This window comes from Amblyomma americanum, chromosome 7, assembly GCF_052857255.1.
Source record: "Amblyomma americanum isolate KBUSLIRL-KWMA chromosome 7, ASM5285725v1, whole genome shotgun sequence".
Classification (NCBI taxonomy): Eukaryota; Metazoa; Arthropoda; class Arachnida; order Ixodida; family Ixodidae; genus Amblyomma; species Amblyomma americanum.
The window spans coordinates 78,210,310-78,224,878 of record NC_135503.1 but is presented as its reverse complement, the minus strand read 5'-3'; the positions used below and the strand labels follow the sequence as shown (position 1 = coordinate 78,224,878).

At 52.2% G+C, this 14,569-nt stretch overlaps 2 protein-coding genes across 2 annotated transcripts in view; both read right to left on the bottom strand.

The window, feature by feature from the left end:
* The window catches only part of shn (zinc finger protein schnurri), an 89,998-nt gene extending 76,886 nt beyond the window's left edge, over window positions 1-13,112 (bottom strand). Inside the window, exon 1 of the mRNA XM_077632575.1 lies at window positions 12,702-13,112. The gene's annotated coding sequence lies outside the window, so the exon portion shown is untranslated. The remainder of the gene's footprint in view (window positions 1-12,701) is intronic.
* The window catches only part of LOC144099350 (small ribosomal subunit protein uS12), a 247,506-nt gene that overhangs the window by 115,027 nt on the left and 117,910 nt on the right, over window positions 1-14,569 (bottom strand). The window lies entirely within an intron of this gene.

Genomic DNA, 14,569 nt, shown 5'->3' with positions numbered 1-14,569 from the left:
GGTTTGTATTCGCACAACGGATAAGATCAATAATAATAATAAATGGTTTCTGGGGAAAGGAAATGGCGCAGTATTTGTCTCATATATCGTTGGACACCTGAACCGCGCCGTAAGGGAAGGGATAAAGGAGGGAGTGAAAGAGGACAGGACGAAAGAGGTGCCGTGATGGAGGTCTCCGGGATAATTTCGACCACCCCGGGATCTTTAAGGTGCACTGACATCGCAGAGCACACGGGCGCCTTAGATTTTTTCCTCCATAAAAACGCAGCCGCCGCGGTCGGGTTCGAACCCGAGAACTCCGGATCAGTAGCCGAGCGCTCTAACCACTGAGCCACCGCGGCGGCTATCACTGAAAGTGCTGAGCTTGTTTCTGTTCGTCCTTCTGCCTGTCCCTCCCCGTCTTTTCCTTTCTTTATGTTTTCAGAGTGCTACACAAACTATGCTCACAAGTGGTACAGCAACAAGGAAAACTTAGCTGCCACCATGCAGACTTCCGAGAATGAGTTTACCACCCGCCCCCCCTCTACCACAACAAGGACACCACGTCGGTATAGATGCCCGCCGAGTCAGCCTTTCTGGTGAAAACACTACTACAGAACCTAGGTCAGGGGATCCCCTTGTAAAAATTTGTCTATAGACTCTCTATAGACAAAGCCTAGAGAACAGTCTATAGGCGATACAAATCTAGACAGTCTACAGACAATCTATAGATTTTTGTCCATAGACATTTAGTAGACGTTCGTCTAAAGACAGTCTACTGACAACGAATAGACAAAAAGAAATATCTATAGGAACGCAATAGAGTCCATACAAAGTCTATAGACTGTCTATAATTTTAGAAAAATTTTCTGAACTCTATTTTACCGATGAAGGCCGCTTAACTTGCGTGGCTGCCCCCTCCAAGAGTGACCTTTATATCCGCTCCTGACCTACACAGGGTGTGATGAGAACGCTGGAAGACCCAACCAATCTCGGTTTGTTCTGTAATAAAATCAGTTCCTTTCTCCTCCGCTAGGGTTACTCCGATCGTTTTGCTTTCCACAGCTTGTTGCGCTTCTGTATGTATACCCTTATTCCAGCGGCCCTCGCCTTCCATAACTGCGGACTCCAATAAAGGCGAGCGAGCGAAGAGGAAGGTGATATACTCAATAGAGCATATATATAACTCTACAGATATACAACGTTGTTTGCGTGCACTTGGAGGGGGAAAAAAAGTCGCATCAGAGGCGCTGACCTTTTTTCCAAGACGAAAGCCCAGTAACGATGTACCACGGCTGACTGAGACCAACACCGCAGCTGTTCCAATGCGGCCAGAACATTAACATGGGCCACGCGCTCTGCACGGAGCGAGGGTGGCGCTGTTATCGCCGGCATTTTGCAAGCTGCTCGGGCGCGATGCGTCTGCCTTTTTCCACACTGCAGTTCTCGGAACTCGGCACTGCGTTTATAAACAACGAAAAAAACAAAGAGCTCTTCAAGCAAAAGAACGAACGGGTCGAGAGCGGCTAATAGGAGAAAGAAAAGTCCCAGAGACAGCAGCTGCTGATGCTAATCGCTCGAACTCTAAGCGACACGTCGCCGCAGATGAATACGACAGTATACAGTCTTCAGTATCGAGTAGACAGAACGCGGCCGCATGGCAACGAGTGGGAACCCACGTCTGAAAGCCGCGATAAAGTTGAGCGAGCGGTGCCCCGATATTTTTCATCACGAACGCGTCCAAAAGTGAAAGTGCAATCTGCAGGGCGCGAGTGGCATTCTTCATTTTCCTGCAGTCAGTATATCTAGAAGCAGCTAACAATTCTTGGAAGTGGCCTTTTTTTTCCCTATCTTTCTTCGCTCTTTCACCCCCTTCGTCATCTTCCTGGCGGTGCAGCTCAGTGCAAATAAACAATAGAACGACTTCGCGCTATGCACATCTCTTCCATTCCGCTCATCGCTAAATTCGGAGAGCTGCCGCCAAGCCTTTGTTATTGCCGGGAACGTGCAGTGACAAATGGGACCATGCTGTTGACGAATAGGACCGAGTAGCGTCTGAGGTGCGGGTTGATTTTCCCTCTAGATCTTTAAGAGGGAAATATGTTCACGGTTATGGTTGTAGGCTGCTTGACGTCAAGTAGGTCCTGTATTGCTCAATCACATTGCTCGCGGACAACTTCCACGAAAGGTAAGCTGTTTATTTATGATTAATAAAACAGAAAAGAAAGACACGAGCAAGCAGGCGACCCCCGCCGCGGTGGCTCAGTGGTTAGGGCGCTCCACTACTGATCCGCAGTTCCCGGGTTCGAACCCGACCGCGGCGGCTGCGTTTTTATGGAGGAAAAACGCTAAAGGCGCCCGTGTGCTGTGCGATGTCAGTGCACGTTAAAGATCCCCAGGTGGTCGAAATTGTTCCGGAGCCCTCCACTATGGCACCTCTTCTTTCACCCCCACCTTTACCCTTCCCTTACGGCGCGGTTCAGGTGTCCGCCGAGATGTGAGACAGATACTGCGCCATTTCCTTTCCCCCTAAAACCAATTATTATTAAGCAGGCGACGTTTTACACTTGACTAACGAGTGACCTGACGAAACCAGCCCTCGTTACCACCGAAACAGCTTGTTTCAGACCCTGTGCCCCAGCCATAGGTGGGAACAATAACCAATTCAGTAAATTCGCAAACATTCACGCGGTCAAAGATTGGGGAAAGGAAAACACAGCCAATCAAATATTCGGGAAAGAAGACAAGTCTTCTCAACCAATACTGTACAGGTATGTCCACTCTCCGCTATAGGGATCTTAGTGGATTCCCCTTATTTCCTCGAGCTTGGCGAACAGCCTCGCCTTCCCGACCCCGCTAAGTCAAGGAATGTCCTCCCTTCCGTTACCGCCGCAGTGGCCTTGTGCCTTCGTATCAAAATAAAGAGCTTCCAATCAATCAATCAATCTTTATTGTGCCCACACCTTGTGAGACAGCTACCGAGGCTTTGCTCCGCTTTGCAAAGCACGATGCACAATGTCTTATGCCGAACAGAGCGTTAGCAGACAAAAACCCATTGGCAGAGCCCGTCAAGCCGTCATACGACGTCATAACTGTCACACAACGTCATCAATAGGAGATCCTCCCATCAATGCGTTCATTCTTAACCCCTATATACGCCCAGTGTCCTATGCATGCAGGGCCGCGCTTGTTCGAATAGAAGCTCCACAAGATTACCGCATAAAATAATGCGAAGAGAGCGATTACAGGGGCTAGATGGTGGTTCATCGTGTCGTCGTCCTTGCAGTGTCTCTTGTCGGTGTCCAGCGCGGTTCCCACGCGATAAAATATTGCGCCCGCTAGTGTATCCGTTCAAGGGGTTGTGCATTTTTCCCGTGCAAGCGTTGCGCCGTGTGCGTTCAGCTTTGAGCGTTATGTGTGGCAGTGAGCAGCAGATTAGACCGCATCCATACACCGTTGTGATTCCGCAAGGAAAGCAAACGAATTCTCCGCACTGTCTTGAGAAAATCATCACGCGTGATGATAAATATGAAGTTGAGAAAAATATTTCCATAAACAAAAAGATCATTACGAATCCCGAGGCGAAATAAACATGTTTTGTATGCCAATTTTTTTTAATTTTTAAGAAATTTTCCAAGTATATGTATACATGGGTTAATATCAGAGACACAAAACCGTTTGGCGCGTTTTATATTATCAGACTATCAACGTACTGCCAGTGCCTCCCTAAGGAAGTATAATCTGAACTTCCCAGACCTTTCTCTGCGCCGGAAGATATCGAGGCTTATTTATTTCCATAAGACATGCCAGTTTGATTCGATCCTTAGTGCCTCCCTGTTCCAGCGACCACCCTGACACTGGAAATAAATAAAAAAAATTGGAGGAGGCTTAAGCTTCGTCTTTAAGAGTGAGACGCGACAGCGTGTTGCAGCTTTGCCAAGGGGTGCACGGAACGGCATCGCCCGTTCGGCGCGACGCGTGGCCCGTCGGACAATTTAAGGAAAGGAAATGACGCCTGTCTCGCATGTCTCGGTGGACACCCGAACCGAGCCGTAAGGGAAGGAAAATGAAATGATAATAATAATTGGTTTTTTGGGGAAAGGAAATGGCGCAGTATCTGTCTCATATATCGTTGGACACCTGAACCGCGCCGTAAGGGAAGGGTAAAGGGGGGAATGAAAGAAGAAAGGAAGAGATGCCGTAGTGGAGGGCTCCGGAATAATTTCGACCACCTGGAAATCTTTAACATGCACTGACATCGCACAGCACACGGGCGCCTGAGCGTTTTTCCTCCATAAAAACGCAGCCGCCGCGGTCGGGTTCGAGCCCGGGAACTCCAGATCAGTAGTCGAGCGCCCTAACCACTGAGCCACCGCGGCGGGTGAAAATGAAATGAACAATTGCTTTTAAGGAAATGAAATGGCGTAATAATAATGACTGCTTTTTGGGGGAAAGGAAATGGCGCAGTATCTGTCTCATATATCGTTGGACACCTGAACCGCGCTGTAAGGAAAGGGCTAAAGGAGGGAGTGAAAGAAGAAAGGAAGAAAGAGGTGCCGTTCTGCCGCCTTTTGTCTCTTCAAGCAGCATACTCAACGGATTTTTTTTTTAAGACCCCCCCCCCCCCCCCCGCCTTTTTGGAGACCTTGTGTTGATCCACCCTGTCCCGATCGTTTCCGCCATAATGCACAGCTGGGCGGCCTTTTGTTTCCGCGCAAATACATTTTCAAATAAGTCATGTCGCGAACCTCGGCCGACGGAGGAGGGGGAGGGGGGCGTCCATATCCACGTTTCACTCTGTCCATCTTTTAAAGCGTTAGCGTTAGAACCCACTGTCGGAAAAATCGGTCCGTCCGTCTACTGACGCATTCACACTGGCGAGTAGCAGACGTCGTGCGACCCATTTCGATCAATTGGTTACGGTTCCGCAACGCTCTGAAAGCGGGGAGGGAGCGTGACAAATCGGCTCACACCTGTTGCGCGACCGCCAGTCTGAATCCGCCCTAAAGTCTCGGAAGGGAGATGGGAAAGTGCAGAGAGAGACAAATCCCCTCTCCATTTTCGTAGAGGGGAGGGGAAGTGAAAGTAGGCGACGGATGGCGTCCGCTCGCCGCCCGCTCCCAAGGTCTGAACCAATCAGCGACTGCTCCGTCCTGGGGGTACACTAATGCTAACGCATACCCTGTTGCATGAATCGCATCGACCGTCTACAATTTTTCTTTTTTCTTTCACACCCCCGCCGCGGTGGCTCAGTGGTTAGAGCGCTCGGCTACTGATCCGGAGTTCCCGGGCTCGAACCCGACCGCGGCGGCTGCGTTTTTATGGAGGCAAAACGCTAAGGCGCCCGTGTGCTGTGCGATGTCAGTGCACGTTAAAAATCCCCAGGTGGTCGAAATTATTCCGGAGCCCTCCACTACGGCACCTCTTTCTTCCTTTCTTCTTTCACTCCCTCCTTTATCCCTTCCCTTACGGCGCGGTTCAGGTGTCCGCCGATATGTGAGACAGATACTGCGCCATTTCCTTTTCCCCAAAACCAATTATTATTATTAATATTGTTACGTGGTGGCAAGCCAAGGAAAGCACGACATGATGACAGAATGAAGATATGATTTAATAGCTCAGGGCCTAGCGCGCACTCCGTCCCGCGCCACTGCACTCTTCATCTTCATAACAATATTATTCTTTCACACAGTGTAGTACAGGTGTCTGCCAGATTAGGTGGTGTTGGAAACTAAACATTTTGACAGATTTGCCTGTCTGGTTGGGTTTGAAGACATAATAAACTGCAGATCTCCAACCAAAAAGTTTAATTTTAATTTTAACCCAGTTTAATTTTAATTTTAACCCAACGTTTCGAAGCCGAAATGGCTTCGAAACGTTGGGTTAAAATTTAAATTTTTGGTTGGAGATGTGCAGTTTACTATAGGTGGTGTTGGTATGCCCCGAGTGAAAGAGACGCTCCTTTGATTTCCTCATGAAACTCTCCTCCATGCGACCTCAGGAGGGATACTCGAACCATGGAGTTGCGTAATCGTTCCCAACTCGGGCATCCGCGCAGGCATCAGCCATTGGCGACGCCTTCATAGCAAGTCTGAGTACATTACTCAACAGCCACAACTGACGCGGATATATGCACGGATCCGCGAATTTCGGACTACAGACGGAGGGACACTGCGTCGCTTCGTCGCTGGAACCGTGCTGCCAGCGGTTAGCTCGGGAATCGATAAAACAACAGAGGCTCCAGACGTACATCAAGTCATGTGACGGCTTGGCTCGCGGCATGGAAAACGCAAAAAAAAAAAAGAATAACCGGAAGGAGCGCGTCACCTGACATGCCGAAACAGACACGCAAATGAGGAAGTCGGCCCCGCAAATATCTGGTGTCACGCGGCAGTGAGTCACGCAAACGCGAGCAAGCCAAAATATGCGGCGCGAAACACATTCGCGGGACGGGCGGTCACATGCTACAGCCACACTTCACTGCCTTGCCTCGGGAGAAGGGATGAGAGAGAACAGCTCCCGGCGATCGAACGCTGGCTTACGAAGCCCGGCTCTCCTGGATCTGTAACCCCATCCCCTAAATTCCTCCTCCACTACGGTGCTTCCCTCATGCGCGTTCTGCCAGCCGCGTTGGCTCAGTGCGTGGCTGTGGCGTTCGGCTGCCGAGTCCAAGGACGCGGGATCGAATCCTGGCCGCGTTTCAACAGAGGCGAAATGCAAAAGCACAGCCCTCATCCTGAGCGATGTCAGTATAGAGGTTAAAGAACTCCCCGGGTATTCGAAATTAATCTGGAGTCCGCCTCAACAACCCCCCCCCCCCCCCTCCCCATACACCGTATCATCTTACTACTTTGTGCACTAACCATGGAATGGCCATCGACAATGTGCACTCAAGCACAGAAGCACGGCGGATCGAATAAAAGGGAGCAGTAATTGCGAGTGATCGCACCTGCGGGTGCCTCCTGCTTGGATGCATACAGATATAACGAGGTTGGAAGGGGCCCGGCGATTACTTCGTTATAGCCGTAGCTTCGTTATAGCCCGTGTTGACCGAGCTTCCAAGGTGAATCATCATTCCTTCGTTATATATCCACTATTTCTTTATACACCTTTTCCTTATAAGGATGTTCGACTGCATCCTATGTGTGCAGTACTTTATAAATAATTAATTAGATAAATAAACACGAATTCAGCGAAGACTGCAACTGCTGCGCGTATCGGTTCGGCTGAACAGCGGACAGGAAAAAGACTTTGGTGAGCCTCTGTGCATCCCTCGAACACACGGGCTTGACGTCCCGTCTGTTCACCGTCAGGTAGTTACACGCAGTGACCGAAAGCTCTTCGAGTGCTACCTTCAACGATTAATAACTGGACGCCCCACTCCAGTTGTAACCAACACAGTGCTGTGCGCGTGTGTGATTTAATTCCTCTAAAATGAACTAATCACGCGCACAACCTGGACACATTTCTTATTGTGTAAATAGTTTGTACATATTACTTCTCCCCCTGTCCTCTCTTTCTGTCCCCTCACCTCATTCATTTCATTTCTCCATTCTGCCTGCTGTCCTTTATTTCCGCTGCCCCCGCTCAGGTGCTTCAGTATCGATGGCAGATGCCAGGGCTTGCAAAAATCTTTTCCTTCCTCTTTACTATGATTTTAATTTAAAAAAAGCCACTACAACAAACGTGAATGACGCACACACAACGCTATATGTCTGTGCACCCTCTCGAGCTGCTCATCTATGCTACACTCCCGCTCGGGAATCGAAGGACTGCGCGCGACGGTATCGGGTCAGACGTCCGCCCCCTCCTCGCCGCCGCCTCAGAGAAGAACGAAATAAGGCGCAGATAAAACGAGAGAAGTGAGAAAGCGGGCACTGCTCGAAGGAGAACGTGTCAAGTGCCTCGTCCTCAGCCGCGGGAGGCGACAACGGCGGCTTATCTCGCCGCCGAGCCGGTCCGCGATCTCGCTGGCCAGTCTGGACTAGCAACAGAACCCTCCTCCCAGCCTTCGCAGCTCCTGCGGCACTTAGAAGCACCCTTCTGCAACCCGCAAAATCCAACCATCGCTGAAGACGGATACACTTACGGTACCACTGGAAACGATAAAGGTTTGACTGCCTGCGGTAAATCCGTCTGCGCGGAAAACTTTTCCCAACGCCCAGTCGGAAGCTCACCTCTACCAGAACGTGATGGATTTCTCTAAGGGTAGACAGCTGGGCTAGTTGGCTTGCATTATTACGGAACATGGTACCAGCGCAAGAAACAAGGACGAAGAAGAAAGACAACACGAACGCCGGTCCTTGTTTCTTGCGCTTCTGATTCCTTTTTCCCGCTCTCAGTCAGTGCGACATTGAAGCACTACAGGCATTGTATACTGTTATGCACATTAAGCCATTGTCCCGTCCTCGATCTCCAAGTTAACAGGACCTCTGTCCTTCCGTCTTCCAATCTTTCAGACTACATACATTACCACTCCTTTTCCCGACAACTTTCCTGCATCCAGCACTTAACCGCCTGTGCCTTGGCCACTCCCCCGTAGTGGGTATGTACCAGCAACGTCTGAGGCCTTTCTTCCTTCCTTCTTGCGCTGGTTCCATGTTCCATAATAATGGATTTCTCGATGGAGCGAGGCTGCGCGTATAGTTTTAACTTGCGTGCGCATACTGCTCGAACATCTTCGATTAGTGATGCCTGCCCTAGTTGGCCACAAAAGCGACGCAAGTGACCGCAACTCCATCAGGGCCCTGTGTGCGCTGTTCCCGCTTTTCACAGCCATTGCTGGCTATCGTCTGCCAGTTCTTCGGAGCTGCTGTCGCGGTATCTCGGGAAGCCATAACATCACGGGGCTGTGGCACAACAAACCAGCTGATCGACACCAGTCTCCAGACTTGTCAAAGGAGGAGGCGCGACCCGACACCATTGAACAGGCACGACAGTAACTGAATTACTCTACCGAAATTAAGGCAACTGAGTGACTTTTTCCGGCGATTTGAAATGTAATGCATTGGATTTCTAGTCGAGTAATCTGGTAGTGCTGTGAATCACCGTTTAGGTAGTAATTTAGCAGCTAAATCAATCAATTACTTACGACATTACTTTTGTAAAAATGCACATCTGAGCTTGTATCGGCAAAGCTTTGCTCTCTATTATGCCATGTAGGGCACCTCGAACGCAAGAACGGCGCGCTGTAAGCCACTGCCAGTGTAACGAGTGTAACGGCAGGGGGGCGACTCGTGAGCAGGCAGCAACACAATAATAATGATAATTGGTTTTTTGAGGAAAGGAAATGGCGCAGTATCTGTCTCATATATCGTTGGACACCTGAACCACGCCGTAAGGGAAGGGATGAAGGAGGGAGTGAAAGAAGAAGCAACATGCAAGGCTATGTTTCGGGCTGCCTTAAGCCCGTGTCACACTGCGGAAACATAACATTTCTGACTTCAAGACTATGGAGCCACTCAGGATGGGCCAGGACCACGTCAGGACTGCGCGCAGAGGAGCTCCCATATGGTCACATCGACCAAAGGCATTGCGGTTATAGATGCTGCGAGGTACGGAAGGTGCTCTCCACTCGTTTCCTGTCTTGAATGCAGTGAAAGTGAACAGTGTTTGCCCGCGCTTCTGTTTTCTCTGCTTTGCTCGCGTTATCTGATCTTTCGAATGGCCCGAGTTAAGGTGAAAAAAAAAATGGGGAGGGGAGTGTTGGATGAAATGGAGTTTGACGGGAAGATTCAAGAATTTTGGCAGAGAATACCGTGTGTCTTTTACTCCATATCTTTGGGAAGACAGTTGCTGATGCTGTGCAGGTTGAACGGCGTGGCGCACAACTCAACGGACCAAGTAATTTCAGATTTTGCTTTTGATGAGTAGCTAGCGCGAGGCCACCGCATGCGCTGACTTTAGAGGCGTGACTCACTGTGAACAACAAATCGCTGCAGCGGCCGCAAGTGCCGAGGACGACGAATTGTTCAAAATTAACAGGGCGCGTCTAACGGGTGGTTTACCTTAGATGTTCGGCAATTTTTAAATATAGGCTTTTCGAGTAGGACGAGCGCTTTTTTTTCGGCACAGCATTGTATGCGGTGTATCGCATCAGAATGCAGCTAATAGGCGCGAACTAGAAGGCTGGTTAAATAATATTGAGCAGTTAACTTTTATCTATTACTGTTAGTCTCCTTATTTACTGAAAGGCGTGTAGCTCACCAAGGTAATATCCATACCAGTTTTTAGTACTTGGAAAACGCAGTTACCCTCGACGCTATGGCCCCAATAAATTTTGGCTTCATCGCACCAAGATACAGGCGCTTGCGAGAAGCTTGCAGGCAAAGCAACCTCTCCAGTGCACGTAACTCGTGGAAGCAGCCAAAATTAGTTAGGCCACAGTTCCAAGGGTTAAAGTAATTTAACGGAATAGCATTACGTTTCGAAAGTAATTGTAGCGTTATGGTCATTAATTTTTGTAAGCAATAAATGGGGATGTAAATGCTGAACGCTTGCGCGATTTTTAAGGAAAGAAATTAGTAAGCAAATGAATATTTTCAGAAGTCACGTTGCCATGAACGCTACAGAAGAGGCATCTATTTGAGCGAGGCAGATCTACACACTCAAGCGAATCCACTCTGAACATGAACACTATCTCCCTCAGGTCACATGTATACGAAACCCTTGAGGTCACCTCCAACCGGACGCCTGGCCTTGTTACACAAGCCTCAAGCAGCGAGGCCCAAGCATGATTTCCGTGAACACGACGCTACTAGGCACCCTAACGCAACCCTGCACTGTACGTCAACAACAGATGCATCCAAAAGATGCGTTCGCCATACTGGTAGCGTCCAAGGGCGTAACGCGTTTCCAAAGGCCTAATTCGTACATGTATGGTTGTAAAATACAGAGCAGATGACCACGTGACAAAAAATCGCGTCGCTGCGGTCACCTCCGCCAATATTCGCTGCAGGCCACATCACAGAAAGAAGCCCTGGAACCAAAAATCTCGCCAACGCATCTGCTAGCGTATGGTTCACGTATGGTCACCTTGATTAACCCTCGAATGTAGCAACGCGCCCCTGCTTTCCGGTTTTCAGTCGCGTGTTTTCGCGACTCGTGCCAGGCACCGCAGGTCCTTCATCGACGCGCCACCCCAGGTGGCGTCAGATAGCGAGCGACCTTTGGCTCAGCTCTATAATTAGAGCGCGAGACAAGCTCAGGCGCGAGACCTTGCCCGGACGGCGTCAGCCCGGAGCGTCGGACCCTGCCGCAGTCGTTTTCAAAAACAGGCACGACACGAAACCGAGCGCGCCAAACAACGCGGGTGGCAAGTTTCGCATGCACGGCAGCTCTCGTTTGCGGGAAGCTGTTTTCACTTTCAATCGGGCGCGTGCAGCGAACTGCGAAATTCCGCGAAACCAGAATTACAGATCGGCAGAAGAAGAAAAAAAAAAGAAAAGGTACCAAAAGTAGGTGCTGAATGGTCCTCCCTTATATAAACAATCACTCAAGAAATAACAGAAGCCACAGACAGCAAAACAAGGTCAGCCGAAACGATCCGAGGTGCTTCATGGCATGATTTAGTTACTCCTTTTGATGTTCTGCTGCTTTAAACTCAGCGAACAAACTGAGTTGAACCTAGGATGTGACCGTATTGTATTTACATGTACTACAAAAAGTAGTGGAGTTAAGCTGACCACGATGTACACTGAGCCAGCCCTAAGCAAAATACGAAGATTAAGAGAGAGAGAGAGAGCGGCAAGCAATAAGAATGACTTTCGGTGCTCCACATAACAACCTCCTTGCCCACAGCAGCGCCACAGCCAGCGCCAGAGGCACACTGACCCTAGGTCGAAAGCTGCGCCGTGGGCGCCGCATTCGTCGCTTCGGGCAACGACCACGGCGCACCGACGTCGGGGGAGCGACGCACCCACCGCTGGCTGGCGCGGCGGAGTTTCCCCGAGTCTGCCGCCGCCGGACACGCCACCGAACGACCGGGCACCCTTCCCTCCCTGGCGCTCCTCCTCCCCCGGGCGTATAGTACGCGGGCGGCAGAACGAAGCGGAGGACGAACGAGGTGACACACAACACACTCGCCCGCGGACGGAACGAAGGGGAAAAGAAAGAGGCGGTCGCTCCGCCGGAATCGTCGCGCTCGGTGCGATAGGGCGAAGCGATACGGGGCCGCCCGCGTCGGCTGGTTGGGTGCTCGAAGGCTGCGGCCGAGGAGTAAAACAAAAACAACGCAACCCAACACTCGCCGATGCCAGGCGCGTATGAGCCGGCCACGACCAGGAACGTCGGCAGCCGCCGCCTCGAGGCCGTCGTGCCGCCGCTGCAGGCGAGCTTGGGCGCAAGAGGCCGGCTGCCTCAGACGACGGCGTCCCCGGGCTCTCTCTCTCTCTCACTCCGAGCACACACGCTCTCTTTCCCCGGGGCCATCCTTCTCGCCCACCTCTCCAATGGCATGCATGGTAAATAAGGTATTTCCCAACGGGCGCCCGTGACTCACGCTCGCCCAGCCCACCTCGTACTTCGCTTTGGGCAAATTCAGGGAGAGCCCCGCCGTTTGCACAACACTTCGCCGGTGGCGGCAGCGATAGCGCGGTTCCTGCGCCGAGGTTCGAGCGCCAAGCGGGCGATCGCGCGCTCCCGGACGACGCCGCCGAGAGCGGGGCGAGCCAGCCTGCGCGCAGCGCGAGCGAGCTTTCGGGCGCGTGCCGCCGTCCACTTGCCTGCTGCTGCTGCTGCGAGTCGTGGGAAGGCCTGCTCCTCCTCGACGTGGCACGGCTGGGCCCGCGGTGCGCGAGCCGAGGCTCGTGCTGGGCTCGGGGACGCGGCGCAGTATCCGAACTTCGGCGGGGGCCTCGGGGTCGCACTCATCGTCGCCGAGCACGGCCACCACCGACACCATTCACGATGCGCGGCGCCAGGGATAGCCCTCGTCGTCGTCGTAACGCGCACGCACACGCACCACCGCTGCCGTCGCAGCAGCAGAATGCCACAGATTTACAAACAACCTTGAGCGCTGACGTCATAGGAAAGCCCGTCAGCGGCGGCGCACGAGGGAAAAAAGGGGGGCGCAGCAGCCTCCGCTGGAAATAATACGACGACGCCCGCCCGGCGCCATGTCCATGTTTACAGTCGCGAACGGTTCGCCACGAACCCGTCTGCGCCGCCGCCTGACCAGCGCCTGATACGCGCGCGCGCGGCCGTGGCGCCATCTGGTCTAACGTTGCGCAGACGCACCGGCGCCCTGTGTAACGTCGACCAACAAAGGCGCGCTCACCTTGAAAAGGCCTCGCAGGTGCGTCGCCAGGTAGGTCTGGCGTCGCTAGGGTTTGGATAGCGCAGCCGTAGCTGAAATCTAGACTTAGTGGTGAAACTGGGCTATAACGCACGAACAACCTAGTGAGTGAACGTGTGTACATTAATCGGTTGTCCTGACACCTGGCCTTAAAAATATAAACTATTTTCTTTTTTCTTGCGCGTGTTAGGACCGGTTTACGTATCATATAACAGTCGCTCAGCGGCACCTTAGCCTACACTTTTAGAAAGTTTTCTACACTCTAAACGAGGTCAAGAACTTGGCGTCACGCTTGGAGTTCACTTTGTGTCTCGCACTATTATAGTGTCTATGGCGGGCCCCGAGTGGTGACGTCAGGTGCTCCGCGCAACCGTGCTCCGCGCCGCTGCTCCCTCGCTCTTTCGCTGCGCACGTCCTTGTCTGCAGCGCGCAGCCACGGCGCTGTGTGGCGTGTCTCGCGAGGCGTAAACAAAGAAGAGAAAGAAGAAAAGAAGGGAGTGGGGGTTGACTCGGCGGCGCCGTGGGCGCGCAGCCGCGTAGCAGCTCCCGGAAGAATCGGGCGCTGCCGGCCATGCAAAGGTCGGGGGACGTCCGACGGCGCGTTGGCGCCGGCGCGCGACCGAGTTGTCGATCGAAACCGCCGCAGGACCAACGCATATTCGCATGTTTGCGCCTGCAGTTAGTAGTCGGTGGCCGTTTTATTTTCGGGAAAAGCGCCGTCTGCGCGCTCGCGAAAGCGGGCAGCGCGCTATCGGCACTTCGGCGCTAGCCGCGAGGGGAAGCCCGCAATAGCGGGGCTGACGTAACGCGGGCGTCACGGGCAAAATAAAACAAAGTAAACGCGCGTCAACGAGACCCCACGCTGTCGTGCCGCGGCCGAAAACAGCGGCAGCAGTGTACGGGTAGCGCGAGAGGTGAACCGCTTTCGCGTATGTGCGCGCGCGCTGCCTGCAGCTGTGGCATCCAAAGCCGGTTGGGTTGGGCACGGAAGAGCCTCGGCTTCTACGAAGACGGCTGCGTCCCCCTTGCTGATTGCGGGACGCCGCTCGTGACTGCGGATATCACGCGTTCTCTTTCTGCTTTCCTTTCTGACTGGGCGCGTGGGAGCACTACATATTTTTATATCGACGTCTAGACGGGCAGCTGCCACCACACGGTTCCGCGTCCGTTGGTGGTGACGCACAACTGCGGTCGGTCGCTTTCGCGGGGGTGAGTATAATGCGGAGGATTACTTCACAATCTAAGCGTAAAGAGGACAACCTGGTGCGCTCTCAGACGCGCGCGTCAATGCCTGCG